Source organism: Pogona vitticeps, chromosome 1 (assembly GCF_051106095.1).
Source record: "Pogona vitticeps strain Pit_001003342236 chromosome 1, PviZW2.1, whole genome shotgun sequence".
In the NCBI taxonomy this organism is placed as follows: Eukaryota; Metazoa; Chordata; class Lepidosauria; order Squamata; family Agamidae; genus Pogona; species Pogona vitticeps.
In genome coordinates this window covers 140,940,886-140,957,938 of record NC_135783.1, presented here as the reverse complement: position 1 = coordinate 140,957,938, position 17,053 = coordinate 140,940,886, and the positions used below count along the sequence as shown (strand labels likewise).

The window sequence follows — 17,053 nt, the reverse complement described above, 5'->3', positions numbered from 1 at the left end:
TTCAGCACATATGCTTTGCGGCGAAGCCTCCAATAAAAAGTTCAGGATTCTTGCCATAGATACATCAAGCCACTCTGTTGAGGGGAAAGGATCATGATGGAACACAGGAAATCCAGGCATATCCTGAACCATAGAAATCTGGATAGAGAACATACGAGACTTGGAGATTAAGAAAAGGTTACATATAAAGATGTCATCTCTCAAATATATATGAAAACCTTTTTGGTGACATTTCACTGAAATATATCAACAGTGAGAGGTTGAAGATCTTCACACCACTTTCCAACATCCTACCCAACCCTGCCATCTCTTTTTTGTCAACTTCTTTCCCTCTTCTTTCTGACATTCTCAGCACAGTACTGTATTTAGAATCAAGAAGTGTTGGAAAAGAGTATTTACAAAGAATGTTTGGGTGGCTATTTACAGAGAGCCCCTTTACTTATCTTAAAATATTGTGGAACAATTATTTTTTTTAAAAAAAAGGTTTGGGGCTCCATTTGAAGTATTTTTGTTTAAATTTGAGCCCTAAAGAGAGCCATCCCACATATGTCTACTCATATGTAAGTCTTCTTCATTTTGGAAGAGGCTACTCCCAGGTGAATATAATTGCCCTAATACTATTGGTTAACTTGGTTTATTCCTTTTATAGTTAGCAGAGTATGAGGTAGACACAACTGAATAGAGAAAACATGAGAAAACAGCTTAAATCTTTGGAGCCCACCCCTTTCCACAGTGACTGGCACTTTATATGTTGAAAATCACGGTGGAAGCAATAAAGTAGGGGAAAAGTTTCTTTTCTTACAGTTGTTGTCTGTACAGTGGGGTCTTGACTTGAGAACTTAATCCGTATTGGAAGGCGGTTCTCAAGTCAAAAAGTCTGTAAGTCAAGTCTCCATTGACCTACAGTGCATTGAAAACCGATTAATCCCGTAACAGGCCGTTTTTGTTCCATTTTGGTTTTTTTCTGGTCTGTAAGTCAAATCTCAGTCTGCAAGTCAAACCTAAATTTTGCAGCCAGAGAAGTCTGTAACTCAAAAAGTCTGTAAGTCAAGCCGACTGTAAGTCAAGGGTCCACTGTACTTACAGTCAATAGAAAAAATAGGAAAAATTGGGTCTGCACACACGGTAGTGACATCCTCCATTCTTGTACTTACTTGGAGATCGGGGAAGAAAGAAATACCACAAATGAAGTGAAGTAAGCAAAGAAGGAAGAGGGAGCGGGGACTTGCCTCAAGTAGGGAAGGAACTCCATCAATCAAATCAACGGCAAAGCAATCGCCTTAGGCTGTAAACTGCCCTCAAATACCCAGTGTTAGTGCATGCAAGATTGTTATTATCTCAACAAATACTAGCAACTATCTTGAACTATCTGCTCTATTAGAACACGGTTGTTCCCTAGAAGCACCTACATTTTAATTTATATGTGTGCACATAAGTATTAAAATCTTAAATAAGGCGTGCTCATGAATATTTAAAGCAGGGTTAAGGAATGTGTGTCCTTTAGAAGTTCCTCTTCATTGGCTGTGCTGATGAGGTGTACAACTCAGTCACATCCGGAAGACCACACATTTCCACCTCTGGTCCTGAGCCTAGCAGCAGACATGAGGAACCACATCTGTGACAGCAGCAGACAAGAGAAAATGCCCTGTGGTATGGAGTACTATAAAACATTGCAGAATGCCCATTTTTATCCTGAATCTCTCCATAACTTGGAAATACAACAAAAGCGTCCTTATGCCATTTTCTTGATCAAGAATCCCCATGTTACAAGCTTAGTTCTGAAGAGTGAAATGGCAGTTTTCACTGCATATTGGCAGGAATGAACAGCAGCAAGCTGGCAATATCTACTCTTGGGCATATTTAGGATTTCTTTGAATACCTTGAATTTCACCCCCTACATCAACGGAGATAGTAATCATTCCACCCTTTTTTGGGGGGCTGATACTTGTTGTGACCAATTTATCACTGAGTGGCCCCACTTTCAGGTGCTGAACCTAATCTATTATTAGCTAGTCTAGTCCTTAGATGACACACAGAGAATCAACAACACGGTCTATAATCAAAAGTCTTACCAACTTTGTAAAACCTAGTGAAGTTTGTACTCTGTTGGCATTGCCTTCTGGATTTGAGGGGTACCTTCACATCACAAAGAGATGGCAGATTTGGACTCTGAAGAGACATTTCAAAAGAGTGGCATACTTTAAGGCTGTTTATTGTGTTGACCTTTTGAAACATCACTGTAACCAAAAGTAGATGTCTGTAAAAATGATCACTGTGCCCTGAAACATATAGCAGTCCTTGAGATATGAAAAAAAAACAAACCCTAGCTAATTCCTTTTTCTCATTGATATAAGTTGTCTTGACACTATGGGATGCCTTGGCAAGATATTTCCAGACTCGATGATATTCCTCACCTCCAGAACAAGAGTGATACAGGAGCATTTCTTTTCCTTTTTAAGACTCCTGCAATATGTGCAGAATATCTCTACAGTAGCCTGCTTACATCCAGTGTTCTTTCCATTTAAGAAACAAAACTCAGGCATGCCTGAACCCACACTGAACAAGAATAAAAAACTCAAAAAGATGCAAATAACCCGCATCTGCTACTTCTTTTGATTCTTCAAATTCATCAAGGCAGCAGCCATTGTAGTTGTGAGTTATTTGATCAAATTGCGGAAGATACACAGTCTGAACAAGATGCACACATTGTTTGAGTTTGGTAACACCAGGGGATAGACTGCAACTTTTGACATGGTTAGTTTGCACAATTCCTTCTCTTCACCTGCGAGGAAGAGAGACACAATGGTTTTACAGCTGGGTCCCCTCATAATGCTCAGAGTCTGAATGAAGTGCCCCCCATTCCCATCCATGTAAAGCAAGAAAGTCAGCCTGTAGTCAAAGATGCTGTCCAATATACGGTGGAGGACAAGCCTGCAGTTGTGGTAATGTGTCCTGAAGGACTGAAAGTACACCACACAAGAAATTTAAATGAAAAAAGGATGGGTAAATGAAAGCTTTTCTTTTTAAAAAAGAAAGAGCAAGGAAAACAATTATTTCATGTTTCAGAACTTCACTTCGGAATGTGTGTTGGTGGTTATCAGATGAAAAACCCTGAGAACAGGAACAGCATGGCAAAATGTGTGCACGCGTGAGTCATCCTTCTATTTTAATGGCTCTTTTGGAACATGTTTGAGTGGGCTCTTGAGATGTTGCTTTTCAGTCGTGCCATTGTGTAAATATTTGAAAACTAAAATTGAGATTTCAATTTTTTTAAAAAAATCATCTATAAGTTCATAACATTTTAATGGACTCCATGGCAGATGGCAGTAAAATCACACACACACACACACACACACACACACACACACACACACACACACACACACACACACACACACACACACACACACACACACACACACCAAGCACAGGACTTGGCAGGTGTGTAACACGACTCCTGATAGCAGGATGGCAAGATTACCTTCTCCTAAAAAACCATGTCTAAGGGACTTGGCTTCCAAACTGTTATTGCATGTCTGCAGGTGTTCAGTAATTGGATTAATGCAGAGCAGAAGGAATGTCTGCTACCCAAACGGGGCTGAGGAGAGCCACATTCATTTTGGAGAGCAACCTGGAATGCATGATGACAGGTCTGTTCACACACACAAAGCCTGATCTAAGTCTGTGAGTTTAAAATTAACCTCTGTGAGCAATCACCTTCCCGAGAAAAGTTTATCCACATTTAAATACAATAACAGCAGTGCCGTAAAGGAAGTGTGGGGTGAGGGTGGAAGGGAGGAGAGTTACAGGGTGTTGGCCTGATATTTTGATCGCGCTCCAAAAGCAACTTGTGTAACCTCTGTGAAAGATTTTATATCATGAATAACACTGGTCTCTAGAATCCAAGATGTCTAATTGAAAATGTCCTTGATAAACACAATAGTTCCTGGAAAACAGTGCATTGGTGTATAGAACTTATTCTAACCTGGGATCAAGATCCTTCATAGCTGACTGATATTCTTTTAAATATTCGGGTCAAACAACAGATAAATCTTGCTGTTGAAAACTAATGAAAAGTTCCTTTTCATTGAATAACCAGTGACCGTGACACCCATATTTTTGATCATATCTATGCCTACTTTTCATGCCATGAAGGAATTAGAAAAGATCAAGTGTAAGGATGTGTCACTGGAGACTAAGACCAAGATAATCAACGCTCTTGCATTCCTGATCATCATGTATGGGTGTGAAAGCTGGACAGTGAAGGAAGCTGACAGGGGAAAAAACCCTAATTCATTCAAATCACGTATTGGAGGAGATGTTTATGGATACCCTGGACTGCCAGAAAGATGAACAAGTGGGTCTTGGATCAAATCAAGCCTGAACTATCTCTGGAGGTAAAAATGTTGAAACCAACCCCCATGAGTTTCTAGGGCTGAAGGGGATTTGAACTCATGCCTTGAGCCCTAGTCTGGCACTTTATCCACTACATGTTACTGGCATTGTGTTTGTACTTTGGATTATGTATATTGCTTTGTGAACATTTCCCCCCTCAGAAACGCCCTGTAGGTTTGATAAATGATCACATTCTTCAGTGAAAGTGTCCCCCCGCCCCCAGTGAATCTCCATTGTGAATTCATGTGTCCAGATGACTAAATTTTTCTTATGGAAACAGAAGTAATCACCAGCAGATAGCTCACTATTCTGTTTATGGATGCATCAATATAAATCTACAGAGGCAAGTCAACTCACTATTTCGGAATTCATTTGTTTTGATTGTTCTCCATTGGTATTACTGGGGAGGTATGAAAGAAATGTTTTCTGGTAGCAGGATTATGAGTTTCTCACTGAAAGACCTAAATTTTCCCTTTAAAGAAAAGAAAGAAATTAATCAATCTTCATTAGTGCTTGGTTCCTACTTTTCTGCTGAGGTGATGATATTTTTCATTCAGGTGCCCATGCTCCATCTGTAGGCTAGCTTGAGGCTTCAGAGATATGCTGAGGTGCAGAAGGAAGGAAAGAAATGAGAAAGGAGCCTTTTGCTTAGTTAGTGCCTCAATTACTAGTAAGGTAAAGGTAAAGGTTCCCCTTGACATTTTAGTCAGTCGTGTTCGACTCTAGGGGGTGGTGCTCATCCCCGTTTCCGAGCCGTGGAGCCAGCGTTTGTCCAAAGACAGTTTCCGTTGTCACGTGGCCAGCGCGACTTAGACCCGGACCACTGTTTACCTTCCCACCGAGATGGTACCTATTTATCTACTCGCATTTACATGCTTTCGAACCACTAGGTTGGCGAGGAGTTGGGACAAAGCGACGGGCGCTCACTCCGTCGCGTGGATTCGATCTCACGACTGCTGGTCTTCTGACCCTGCAGCACACAAAGGCTTCTGCGGTTTAGCCCACAGCGCCACCATGTACTAGTAGCCTGTGGCAAATGATTTAGCTGAGTCTTAACTGATATTTCAGATTCAGTCACCGGGATTTCTGCTCACCTGTGTTGATTCCCTACAGAGCTTGGAGAACTTAGCTTTTTGGGATTAAAATTCTCAGGTTCCTGGGCCCAGATGCCTTCCTCACAACTCCTGGTTTTGCTCACCCCTGCTCCAATTACGAGACCATAAAATAAATCACTCAATTTTTCTACTTTGTTAGACTTTCTCTTCACTTTCTCACTAGCCTTTTAACACATGGATTTTACTTCTCTTTTCTTCACTCTGAACACTCTACTTGGGTACCCATTTTCTACAGCAAGCAAGGCACTGTGTTGTGTTAGAAAGAGGTGAGGCCTCTCAGTGTGTCACTCCCTTTCTTGGTGTTCAAATTGGAGGGAGGAGCGATGGCCCTCCAGAATGGGAGAGGCAGGAAGTTAGCAAGACCTCACAGGGGCCACCCCAAATCTTTTCTACCTGAGGCAAAGGACAAGATGTTGTCCTCCTGACATCCAGACTGACAACTGAATCTTATTTTAATAGCCGCAACAAGACTACATCCCCCATAACACTAGAATGGAGCACCTCATTGTCTATCCTTTATGTCTGATGCTGCCTAAGGGAGCTGCCTCATTGTGCCAAAAGGTAGGGTGGCCCTTGAGTTCTAGAAGTTGATGGTTTTATGTGAGCAGATGCACCTGGCTTCACCTCCTTACATGGTCTCCAGTGAAATGGAAGTCTCAGCATATTTTATATTTTTTCACACAGTGCCCTCCCTCTTGGCCTATTACTAAGCTTCTACATACAGGAAGAAGGAACATCTGGTTTAAGCTTTCCCATTGCAGATGAGAGAGAGAGAGAGAGAGAGAGAGAGAGAGAAATCTGCTAATTGTGGCATAAAAGGTCACAAAACAGCTGGCATATATTTTGCATTCAAAATCCGTATTTATTGTGTCTGTGCCATTCCCCCCAAAAGGCAAAGGAATTAAAACCATCCATTCACAGGCACAAAGATTTTCTCATGTGCATAAACCAAACCATCCCTTTATACCATCTCTCTCTCTCTCTCTCTCTCTCTCTCTCTCTCTCTCTCTCTCTCTCTCTCTCTCTCTCTCACACACACACACACACACACACACACACACACACACACACACACACACACACACACACACACACACACACACACACACACACACACACACACACACAAAAATTAGACAGGAAATGATGCCCTGCCTGGAGTTTGATGTTGTACTAAGGCTCATTGCGCCTCAACTCTACAATCTGTTTTCCATACAAGGGTGGGGTCCTATATGTGGGCACAAAAATACCTCTCAGCATGTACTGAGTGACCTGCATAACTAACCAACTATGGCATATCCAGAGCTCAGATGTAAGTAGTTCAGAATCACAAGTTCCTTGTAATTAGTTCCTTTCTGCAATGGCTAAGACATAACTACCATATTTTTCTGTATATAAGATGCCCCCACTTTTCTAACCCAAAATTAAGAAATCAATATTTTAAACATAAAACAGAACACATTTTTATTTAGTAATTAGGTAACATTTACATGCCAGTGCTGTCATGTTATGCATCACACGTCGCTTTGAGCATATCACTTTAGTCAGCCTCTGGGCTCAGAACGCTCGGATATTACCAGTCCCTGTTGAATCTGAGCACTGCCTACACGCTCCACCTCCAAGGAGGTGTGTTCCAATTGGTTTGTTCAGCATCAGCTGGTGTCAGTTACATAAGGCTCATAATTGGAGGAAGCCTGTTTGTAGAGGCAAGGTACGTGCTATTTTGCAATCGTGTGGCTCTCTCCTTGGCTTACTTCCATGTATAAGACAGCCCTCAATTTTTAGTCTAAATATTTCAGACAAAAGTACTGTCTTATACACAGAAAAATACGGTAAGTTACATTACAGTTATAAAATAACATGAAATCACTTCTTTATTTGTGCAATTGCAATTGAATTTTCGTTCCTGTTAATATTACAGGATGCATGTGGGTTCGCTCCATGGATCTGTTTCTGTACCCCAGACCAGCAAGTTGTCACATTCTGGAGTGTTTTAAACAGTAAGTGAAGATAACAATCATGTTTAAATATCATTGGGGGGGGGTTATTTTAAAAAGTGTAATTCTAACATGACTAAATATTTCTGGGCCTTCCAAAACAGGAATGGTAGCTAATTACTTTTAAAACTGATTTTCCAAGCTCTTGTGTTAGTAAAGGGTGAACTCTGTTTGAGTTGACTAGAAATTGGCTCAATGTTCATATACTTCTTGGAGCAGTTTTGAGAATTTTTAAAAGAGGGTTTTCCCCCCCAATCTTATAGTAATGATATAAAGTAATTTTCAAAGGTATAGATATAGCCATACACATACATATTGTAGCAATGTATATAATGTTGGAACGTATAAAGCTGGTAACCCGTACATGCCCATTACTGTATTATATCCTTGAGCTGTAACTGCTTCTTTAAGACATGCCCAAGTGAAATGTCTAGGGGTGCATTTAGATGTGTCATATAATGGGCTGTAAAATAGGTAACTCCATAAAGCTCCTGACCTCTCCATAATGCTCATTCAGTACAGAAATTCATGGCAGTTTCTCTGCCTATTCCCAATTTTCCTTTGATATATTTTGTGACTCACTGTATCTTGTGACTCATACGGGTCTTTATTGCTTTGGAATATAACATGTATTAACATTTCCATTTCAGTAACTGCATTACTATACTTTTATTTTTCTTCTTCCGAGTTACTCCATTAGTGTCTCTGTTTCAGGGGACAGCTCTCCAATTTTGTGGATGATGGATCTCATGACATGGTCACCAAAGGTGTGTTCTGACTAGCCAAATATGAGTTAGAAGCATCATTTTGGTAGATGACATTGTTTTCTTTTGTTTTGCAAAGGCTGTGTGCCTTTCTTTTCATTCCTTGCTGTCCTCCAAGCTACTCAGTAGCTAATGACATCCTCAGAGACTAGGCCAGTCCTGTCATTATTTATTTATTCATTTCAGACATTTTTATACTGCCCAGTTTAGTGACGTGCACTAATCTGGACAGTTGACAATATATAAGCTACCTCAAGCCACCCCCAAGACCAAAGGGGGGAAAATCCCATCATACACAACAATCATAAACAAAAATTAGAAATTGAAAAACCAGCATACAATCCAAAGATAAAGGTGGTGTATGATGAACCCAGATCCCTCAACTCCCTTGGTGAAAAGATATCTTTAAATGCTTCCTTTGTCTTGTGCATCTTCTTAAAGGTAAAGATGGAGCCACAACCAAGAAGGCTTGACTCCTAATGGAGACCTCCTTTGCCTCTCTCAATGTGGCCACCCATAAGAGCAAGGACTGGGAGGACTGGGTGGAATGAGCAGAAGTTCTTCAGGGGAGAGGCTCTGACAGGCAAGGAACCCAAAACCATTTTACACATTAGTACCAAAACGTTGAATCTGGCTAGGAAAGAAACAGGAAGCCAATACAGGCTAGCCACGACTGATCCAATATGGTTGAACCTATTCACTCCAGAATCAACCTAGCCACCATATACTGCACCTGCTGCTACAAGCTCTCGAGTCAACTTTAAGAGCAGCCCAAGCAGAGAGTGTTACAGTAGATGATCGTTGAGATCAATGGCACAGGAGCCAGCGTCATCAAGAACTCTGCCATCTGGGGGGGGGGGGGGACAAACAGAGCAATCATCCCAGGCAATGCAAAGCAGCTGCCTCGAGGTAGAGATGCCAGAGTACAGCCAGGACCACCAAGATGCTAAAGGACTGAACTCTGTATGTGCTCCAGCCCTCTGCTGAGTCAGTCTGTTATTTATAGATGTGGTAGAAGATTTTGTCCTAAGATTCTATTGTCATTCTGGATAGCTTCCATACATGGAATGAATGAATGCACAACATCATTGCAAACTTCACCTGAGGAATAAAATGTGTTGGGCTGTTCTGAGTTTCCATGCCTTGGTGGGTATGGTGAAACACGAAAAATATATGTCCACTTGTTCTGTCACCTTTTTCTGCCTTGGAAGTGGTCTATTGGAACAAGCAATGTGCCGCTTCAACTAGGAATCCCATTGGCTTCACTGTGACCATTGAACTGCAGTTCCCGTTTCAGCAAGGAACTGAACTGAGCCCGCTGGTGCTCCCATCGTGCTTAACGGATAATTAGACTATATTACCGCTGGAACTGAAACAAACTTCCACAAATTGGTGTTTGATTGTGGTAGAAGGAATCCTTTCACTGAACCGCTAAGCATATGGAATGAAGATTTGAAACGCTTCTCTGTTGTTCTTCCAAACCCTACACGCTAATCAGTCATGCTGTGCAAAAAGCTCCTTAAGTCTGATTTTTAAGGTGATAGCAATAGAAATGCCCCAGCTGCCTTGAAAAAAAGGCCAGCCTGCAGCACCAGGAGCTTAGGCAAGATATCATTTTGGTTTAGAAATCCCAGGATCCCCCATGTTGGCTGGAAACGTTTGGAGTTCTAGAGGAAAAAAATTATCTTTTCCAGTCTTTGGCAACATGCATGTTTAAGGCGAGCTGGCTGGGTAGCTCAGTGGTTTAGGAATCTGGCTGTGGAGCTAGAGGTTGGGAGTTCGATTCCTTCCTGTGCCCTCTGCCAGTACAGCCAGCCTGTGTGGCCTTGGGGGCAAGCTGCACAGTCCCAGGATGTCCCCAGAAGAAAGGAATGGTAAACTATTTTCTACCTGGAAAACCTTGAAAAGGATCACGATAAATCAGAATTGACAGGATGCCATAAGATGATGATGTCAGCTTCAATCTCTCCATTCATACCGGTTACTTTTGAGAAGGAAACCTAAATTGAGGGATCTTTTTTTCCATTTGTCCAGAGAACATCTGTTACAAGGCACCTATACTTACATAGCAGCTCTAGTTAGATGATGAGGGGGTTCCATGTTAAAACCCCCACACACACTAGAAATTAATGGTAGGAAGTGTCCTTTTGGTGATGTTTTTATTATTATTCCCAGGTACCATTCCCAGATAGTGCAGTTCTACTTCTAAGTTTCATCATCTACTCAAAACCTGAAATCTCCACTTGTGCTTTTCCCCAAGTGGGCAATTATGGTGGTTGTGGTTTTACACACACCCCTTCCTTTGGTTGAGACTAGCTTTTGGTGTAGCGCATCTGATCCTGAGTCTCACAAGACAACTTTGAGTAGCACATCAACATCCTGTGAGGTACAGATTCATGAATAACACCTTGTCTATATGAGAGAGATTCAAATCTCTCTCCTTTTTTCACCAGGCATGGGTTCCTTAGCAATCCAGTTAAAACAACCAGTTGAGAGATGTTTGTCTGTTTTATACAGTGAGTCCAAAATCTTACGTTACTGTCACCTGCTTGCTTGCTTGCTTGCTTGCTTGCTTGCTTGCTTGCTTGCTTGCTTGCTTGCTTGCTTGCTTGCTTTATTTATTTATTTATTTATTCATTCATTCATTCATTCATTCATTCATTCATTCATTCATTTATTTATATAATGACTTTTAATTTTGCTTCTTTTTAATTTTCCCCCAATTATTTTAAGGCATTTGATGCAACCACGTCTTTTTCTACTGTTGTTGTCGTCTATGCATTTCTACAGTTCAAAAAGCAGCAAAATTCTCTAAAGAGAAACAAAAAAACCACTATAGTTTAAAGCAACGAGAGAGAGAGAGAGAGAGATTTAAACTCCTGAAACAAATTCGAAACTGAGAGACAGAACAGATAAGTAGCATTACAAAAAAAACACAACTTTGTTGTGTCTTAAAACATACCCAGAGAAATGTCTCTCTTTTGAGCAGGAAAGTGTACAGTATATGGGGAGCTACTGGTGGCTTAGTTGAAGGTGGCTTCGTCAAAGTTGACCAGGCAATCCCAAGTGTTGCAAAGTTCCATTGACTTTCATACTCCGCAGCTTTCTCAGGCTATTCTTGAGTCTCCAGTTCTGCATCCCCATCATTTCCCAGCACCTTACTCATCCCTTGGTGGCTTTTGCAGCACTCCTTCCGGGCTATTGTTAGCATCCACATCCAAAGAAATTTGGAGGAAATGGGCTTACTATGGAAAAGACTTTAAAAGCATTCTTTCTACACCCCCCCCCCATATTTACAGCCATGAAAGTGTGACTAAATAGATGATTTAAACTTGGCACGATCATGCAGAAGCCAAAGTTAACAGATGATTTATGTGGCTTGTGTTGGCCTGCATCCTTCCTGCCACCAGACCTGTACCCAAAGTTTCATACATAGTAGCAAAGCAGCTCCTTATTTTTATTTTTTCTCCCTATCTTATCACCCCCCCCCCATCTGCACAATAGGATGTATCGTTCTTTGGGCCTTTGTACACGTCTTCGTCCCACTTCACCCGGTTCCTCTACAAGCGGTTTGGTGTCAGGGCTCGGAAGGCCAAATGTGTGACATGTAAAGTTCTTCAAGGAGGGCCAGGATCCAAAATTGCTCTCAGAAAGTGATGGCCATTGGTATTTTGGCTTGGCCTCGGGTTTTACTGCTCCAGCGGTCTCAGAAAGTTCAAGGCATTATTGTAGACAAAGCGTGTCTCCGATGCAAACTTCAGCTCGCCACTTTTGCCATCTGTTGCTGGCTGGTTTTCATTTCTCATGGAAGTGAAAACATCATGTCCCGGATAAAAGATCCCAGTAAAACAGTGCAGACATTTTTAGTAGTTGAGCTGTTCTCATAAAGCCCTGAATTGTTTGTTCACATTGGACTCAGTGCACTTTTATAGACGAGATGAGCACAAATGCTGATCTTTTAAAAGCACTTATGTGGACACTTGGAATTCGAAGAGTCCCGTAACTTGTTCCAAGAGAAGTGGCGGTGCGGGAGGGGAGAGACAAAAAATCACCCTTTTCCTTATTCACATGGTATGGGGAGTGGAGGGAAGGAGGGGAGAGAGATCCCAGAAATGGATTTGCCTGCTGAGATGGTATTGGATTGCTGTTTTGAGGGTTTTGAAAAAATACAGTCTTAACTGTGCTCCAAAATGTAGCTGTCGTCTTTTTTGCAATGGGGACTGAATACCCTACTGTGCATTTGTTTGCTTTAGTTTCTTTTCCTTTTGATATTTCTTTTTGCCTATTAAAAAATAAAGAGGCTGGTTGACTAGGAGCAGAGATGTGTTCAGGCCTGTAACCTCACAAGATTTCATGAAGACTTCAAAGTGGAAACTGGTGGGATCTGATTACATTTCATCACAGAGAGTAAATTTATGCCTCTAAGACATAACCTTTGGTTGCACCTCTCTGCTTCTAGCTGCTAACTGCAAGAGTTGGTTGTGTTGTTCATTTATTATGCAGTCACTCTGAATGAATGTCCACTTATTTTTCTATCAGTCTCCCTGGTGCTTTATGTGAGATGGGCAGAGGGGGGAATGCCGACTTTCATTTCCTTAAATTCAAGTGTTTCTAAAATGGATGTAGGCTACTGGATAGCAGTGTGGGGCTAGAATCTGAAAAAGCAGACTGAATGGCCATCTGCCATTCTATTTCTGGAATGGCCATCTTTCCAATGTAATAACAGCCAAAATTCTCTTGTGTAGTTATACAAATGGTGTGACATTTGGAGGCAAATTACCCAACTTAAAAAAATAACTGCATGCTGAGTCATAGAACTTGGGGCCATTTGCCTTCAACAGTTGTGTCGTTCGTAGTATACCGATGTGAGTAGGTGGGAAGATTGGGGTCAATGTATTGTAATACCTCATTATTTCCCAGACTAGCATATCCAACCTTGAGATTTGTTTGTTATTTCAAAGACATGGCCCAGGTATCAAAATTAGTAGATCTCATAGTCTGGTGTGAAATGTATGTATTTAGAAGCTAGTCTGATGTTTCATTGGAATCAGTGTTTCCAAGTAAATCTATGTAAGAACACAGATTTGAACACAGATATTAAATATTTATCCTACTTAACTGATCTGCCTTTCCTCTTGGTTTATTAGAAGTACAAAGATGTGCACCTGTGTTGTTGCAAGATTTAGCTGAAATTAATATACACAGACGGTGTGACTCCATAGGTTTTTCTTCTTCTTGCGGTTCAAAGTAAGATGCACATTAGCAAATTAGATTACAGAAGATACATGCCTGTCTTGGGAGTGCAGATAAGACTCCCCAGCCTCTAATCTCCAACCAACACTGCACTATCTGCCTTAGGTCTGCCTCAGCTGTATCCTTCTACATAGCATGTGTTGGCTTCATGTGTCTTTCAAATGAAAGCATTCCATGGTTCATAGAAAATTTATTCTTAGAAGATGTTATAAAGGTGGGAAGCCTCCTGACATTGGAAATCAAGATGAACACATGTACAAATCTATTGCAGAACTGGTTGCACCATGTAATGCTCCAAAAATACTTTTTAAAACAATATGAAGGTGTTTTTTTTAAAGTTACATTAAAAGGGCTAGTTTTTGCTTTAGATTACATGCAATAAAATTCTAAGTACTAAGAGTGGATATCATTTCTACTCATGTGTTAGCAATGCATCAAGAAATAAGAACATATAATAGTTACGTTTCACCTTTCTTTCTTTCTTTCTTTCTTTCTTTCTTTCTTTCTTTTAAAAAAGAACATGTCTGGATGAGTGCACTGCAGGGAATTTAGCTCAGTATATGTGCATAAAAAGCTCAGGTGATATGATGAGGTGTTTCCCTAAGAAACATTTCATACAGTCTGCTGGGCAAGCCAGTGCTTACACCAAGTTAACCTATTTTAGTGCTCTCCTTTGATCCCAATTGCTCCATTTTTCTCATCTTGCTTCATGTTATATTAGGATTGAGTAAAAAAGATAGTAGAGGGAACAGAGGGGGATAAAATAAGAATGTCATGTTTGGAAAAGAGCTTTCATATTCCTCCACATGTCTAAGTTAACTTATTACATGGTCTTGAGAACATCAACAGCATACCCAGAAATGATCTGCTTGCCTGTTACCTGTCAAATGTGCTTTTCTTTAATGGCTAGAGATCCCCTGTCTGTTCAATGTGTGGTATAGTAGGGGACTTCCAGAGTATAGCAGCTTTTCAAACTGAGTTTTGAACTTTATTTCCACAATGGAACTACAGGGAACGCTCATCAGAGCCACAGCACGAAGGTATGCAGTCAGAACTTGTCGGGGGAAAGAAATTCAAAATGGGTATGTTTAGTTTGCCTGGTTTGGACTGCAATGCCAGACTGCAAACAACGGGAACCCCAAATAGTATTATTTTATCAGAAGCATTCTTTTTTGAGAGGCTGCTACAAAGATCTTAGCTATACCGGTGTCTATTTATGTAACCTCTTTTCAACCCAGAACAGTCCTAGTTTCAGCATCCCTGCAAGCAACAGAAAAGTGTCAATCAAAGATACTTCTTTGGCATTTTGAAGGGTTAGAGAAAGGACAAGGCCTTCTTTGGTTCTGCTGTTCACTCAAGGTTTCCGTCTTCCAGCGCTGCTGCTTGTAGCCCTGGGACCCCCCACCTCCTCTTACTTGGCACCATCTACTCAGTCTCCTTCTGTGCTGAATCCTCACTCGTGCCCAGACATTAAAGGGAAATGATACAAGCAGTCAAACAGCCTTCACTGTTGCTTCCCATTTGTGCAGGGGAGATACCAGACCAAAGTGGTGGCAATGGCAAGAAAAGCATTTCTGGGGCAAGGGGTCTTTGGGATGTGTGGACTGGGATATGGGACTGAAAAAGTCCCCAGGAATGTCGTCCTCTGACACTGACGGCAGGAACTGTTCAGTAGCAGAGGTCTTGAACGTTGGTTGACTGCCCTTGATTAAAAGTAGAAGCTAGTTTAAACAGGGTCACCATCTATCTGCCATTTCCAAATCTGGAAGATCCCTCCAATGAAGGGAAAAGTAAACATCTAGTTCTGAGGATGGCAAGGAAATGGCTGCCTCTATGGACTCAGGATGCTCATAGATACTGGAGGTTTCACCCCTGGGTAGAGTAGCCCTAGAATCATATGAGGAAGCTGGACTGTCTCTTTTCCATGGAAGTAAGGCAAAGCAAAGTCACCGGCTCAGCTTGAAGCTTCCAGGAAGAGTGCTTGGCTCCAAGCATGATCTTCTTGGCTGTAAGGAGGTCCTCCGTAGCAAGGGGTTTCCTCTACTGGAGGCCTTTCCAAGGAAACTGAATGCTAAAACTTCTGCACCCGGAGGGGAGGCATGTACTCCACCAATAAAAGTGGGATATGATTCTGTGAAGTTCTGAGGAGAATGTTAGGAGGCAACTTTTTCTTCACTCCTTGTATATACTCCAATAGTCGTGATCTGACCTGCTGGTGAGACTGTACTTGACATGTGTCGTGTTCTCTGTTGGACTGGTGTGGTGGTCATAACTGTAGCACAAAGCCATGTAAATCCAAAATCAGAGTCAAGGCAGCATGCATGTATGGCAAGGGCAGTCGGGTAAAGGGAGTCTCACGAAAGAGGCAGCAAATTATAGAAATCTAGCAAAAAGTCAGGCTAGGCCGCTATCCATCACAAACCAATGGGGAGAATACATGGGATGTAGTCAACCAAGTCAAAGGTCATACATAGTCCAAGAACCAGCAATGATGCGCTGAATACAAATGATGCAAGATCAAAAACTAGTTGAGATGTCTCATCTTCTCAGGGATCTTATATTGTTGGGCTGATCAGCTGTAGGCATTTAGCCGACAGGGGCAGGAATTCAGCTGCCAGGATTTGAGAGGAAGAACTGGAACTTCTACTAAGGCATGCGCCTTCAACCTGAATCATTCTCATGAGGCTGGATGGTAGCTCTAAACTCTTTGTTCGACTTGCACACATGGGCATCATTGGCTCAGGGTTTAGGCTTTTGGTCCCCTGAGGATTCAGGAAGTGTGGGACCTGGCAATCCTTGACCAGTGTTGGATTAGGGGGTTTCTGCTTCATCTTAACTGGAGGGTTAACAAAATAGCTCCTGGACTATCACTGCCTGGTTGCTGATCTGAACTCAACCTGGTTTTAGGTGCTGGACTGCTGCTGGTTGCTCGCTTCAGTGTCCCCTGATGTGTTTTATCCATCTCACTGGCAGGACTTTGTTCGACCTTTGTTCCTGCTTCTAGATTCCTATTGCCTTGCTGGTGTGTGACCTTACTTGCATTAACCTTGGACCATTATAGCTTGCAGAAGTATTAACAAGGGTTGATGTACTTGTGGATTTCTTTCCCTGGCGGGTGGCTGGAACAGAAGGCTTTTGATGCCATCTTCAAATCTTTGAGCATTTTCCCTTCAATGGCTGTTCCCAGAGTCCTTATCGATGGACACCTTATTTGATCCCCTTTCTGTTGTCCTTCCAGTGGCAAACAAAGACCTCTTTTAATTCAGACAGGTCTTGGTATTTATATTTGCTTGTATTTGGAAAGGACTATTGCTTATTTTTCTTGTAGTTTCTTTCATTGCCTTTTAACCCATTTATATGTCTAACACATGCTCATTTTTATTTGAATGTTCATACTGTTAATTGTTAGCTACCTTAGCACTGTATTTTTTTTTTTTTTTGCAAAAAAGGTAGGATATAAGTTTAATAAATAGACAGACTCACTGTGTGATTCTGTAGCACTGTTCTGCTTTCCAATCAGGTAGAACTG

General features: G+C 41.5%; 1 long non-coding RNA gene across 1 annotated transcript in view; it reads left to right on the top strand.

Moving 5' to 3' along the window:
- Positions 1-7,180: 7,180 nt before the first annotated feature.
- LOC110074263 (uncharacterized) overlaps positions 7,181-17,053 on the top strand; it is a 35,257-nt gene continuing 25,384 nt past the window's right edge. Inside the window, exons 1-3 of the long non-coding RNA XR_013542683.1 lie at positions 7,181-7,342; positions 7,432-7,510; positions 8,222-8,274. This is a non-coding gene — a long non-coding RNA (uncharacterized LOC110074263). The remainder of the gene's footprint in view (positions 7,343-7,431; positions 7,511-8,221; positions 8,275-17,053) is intronic.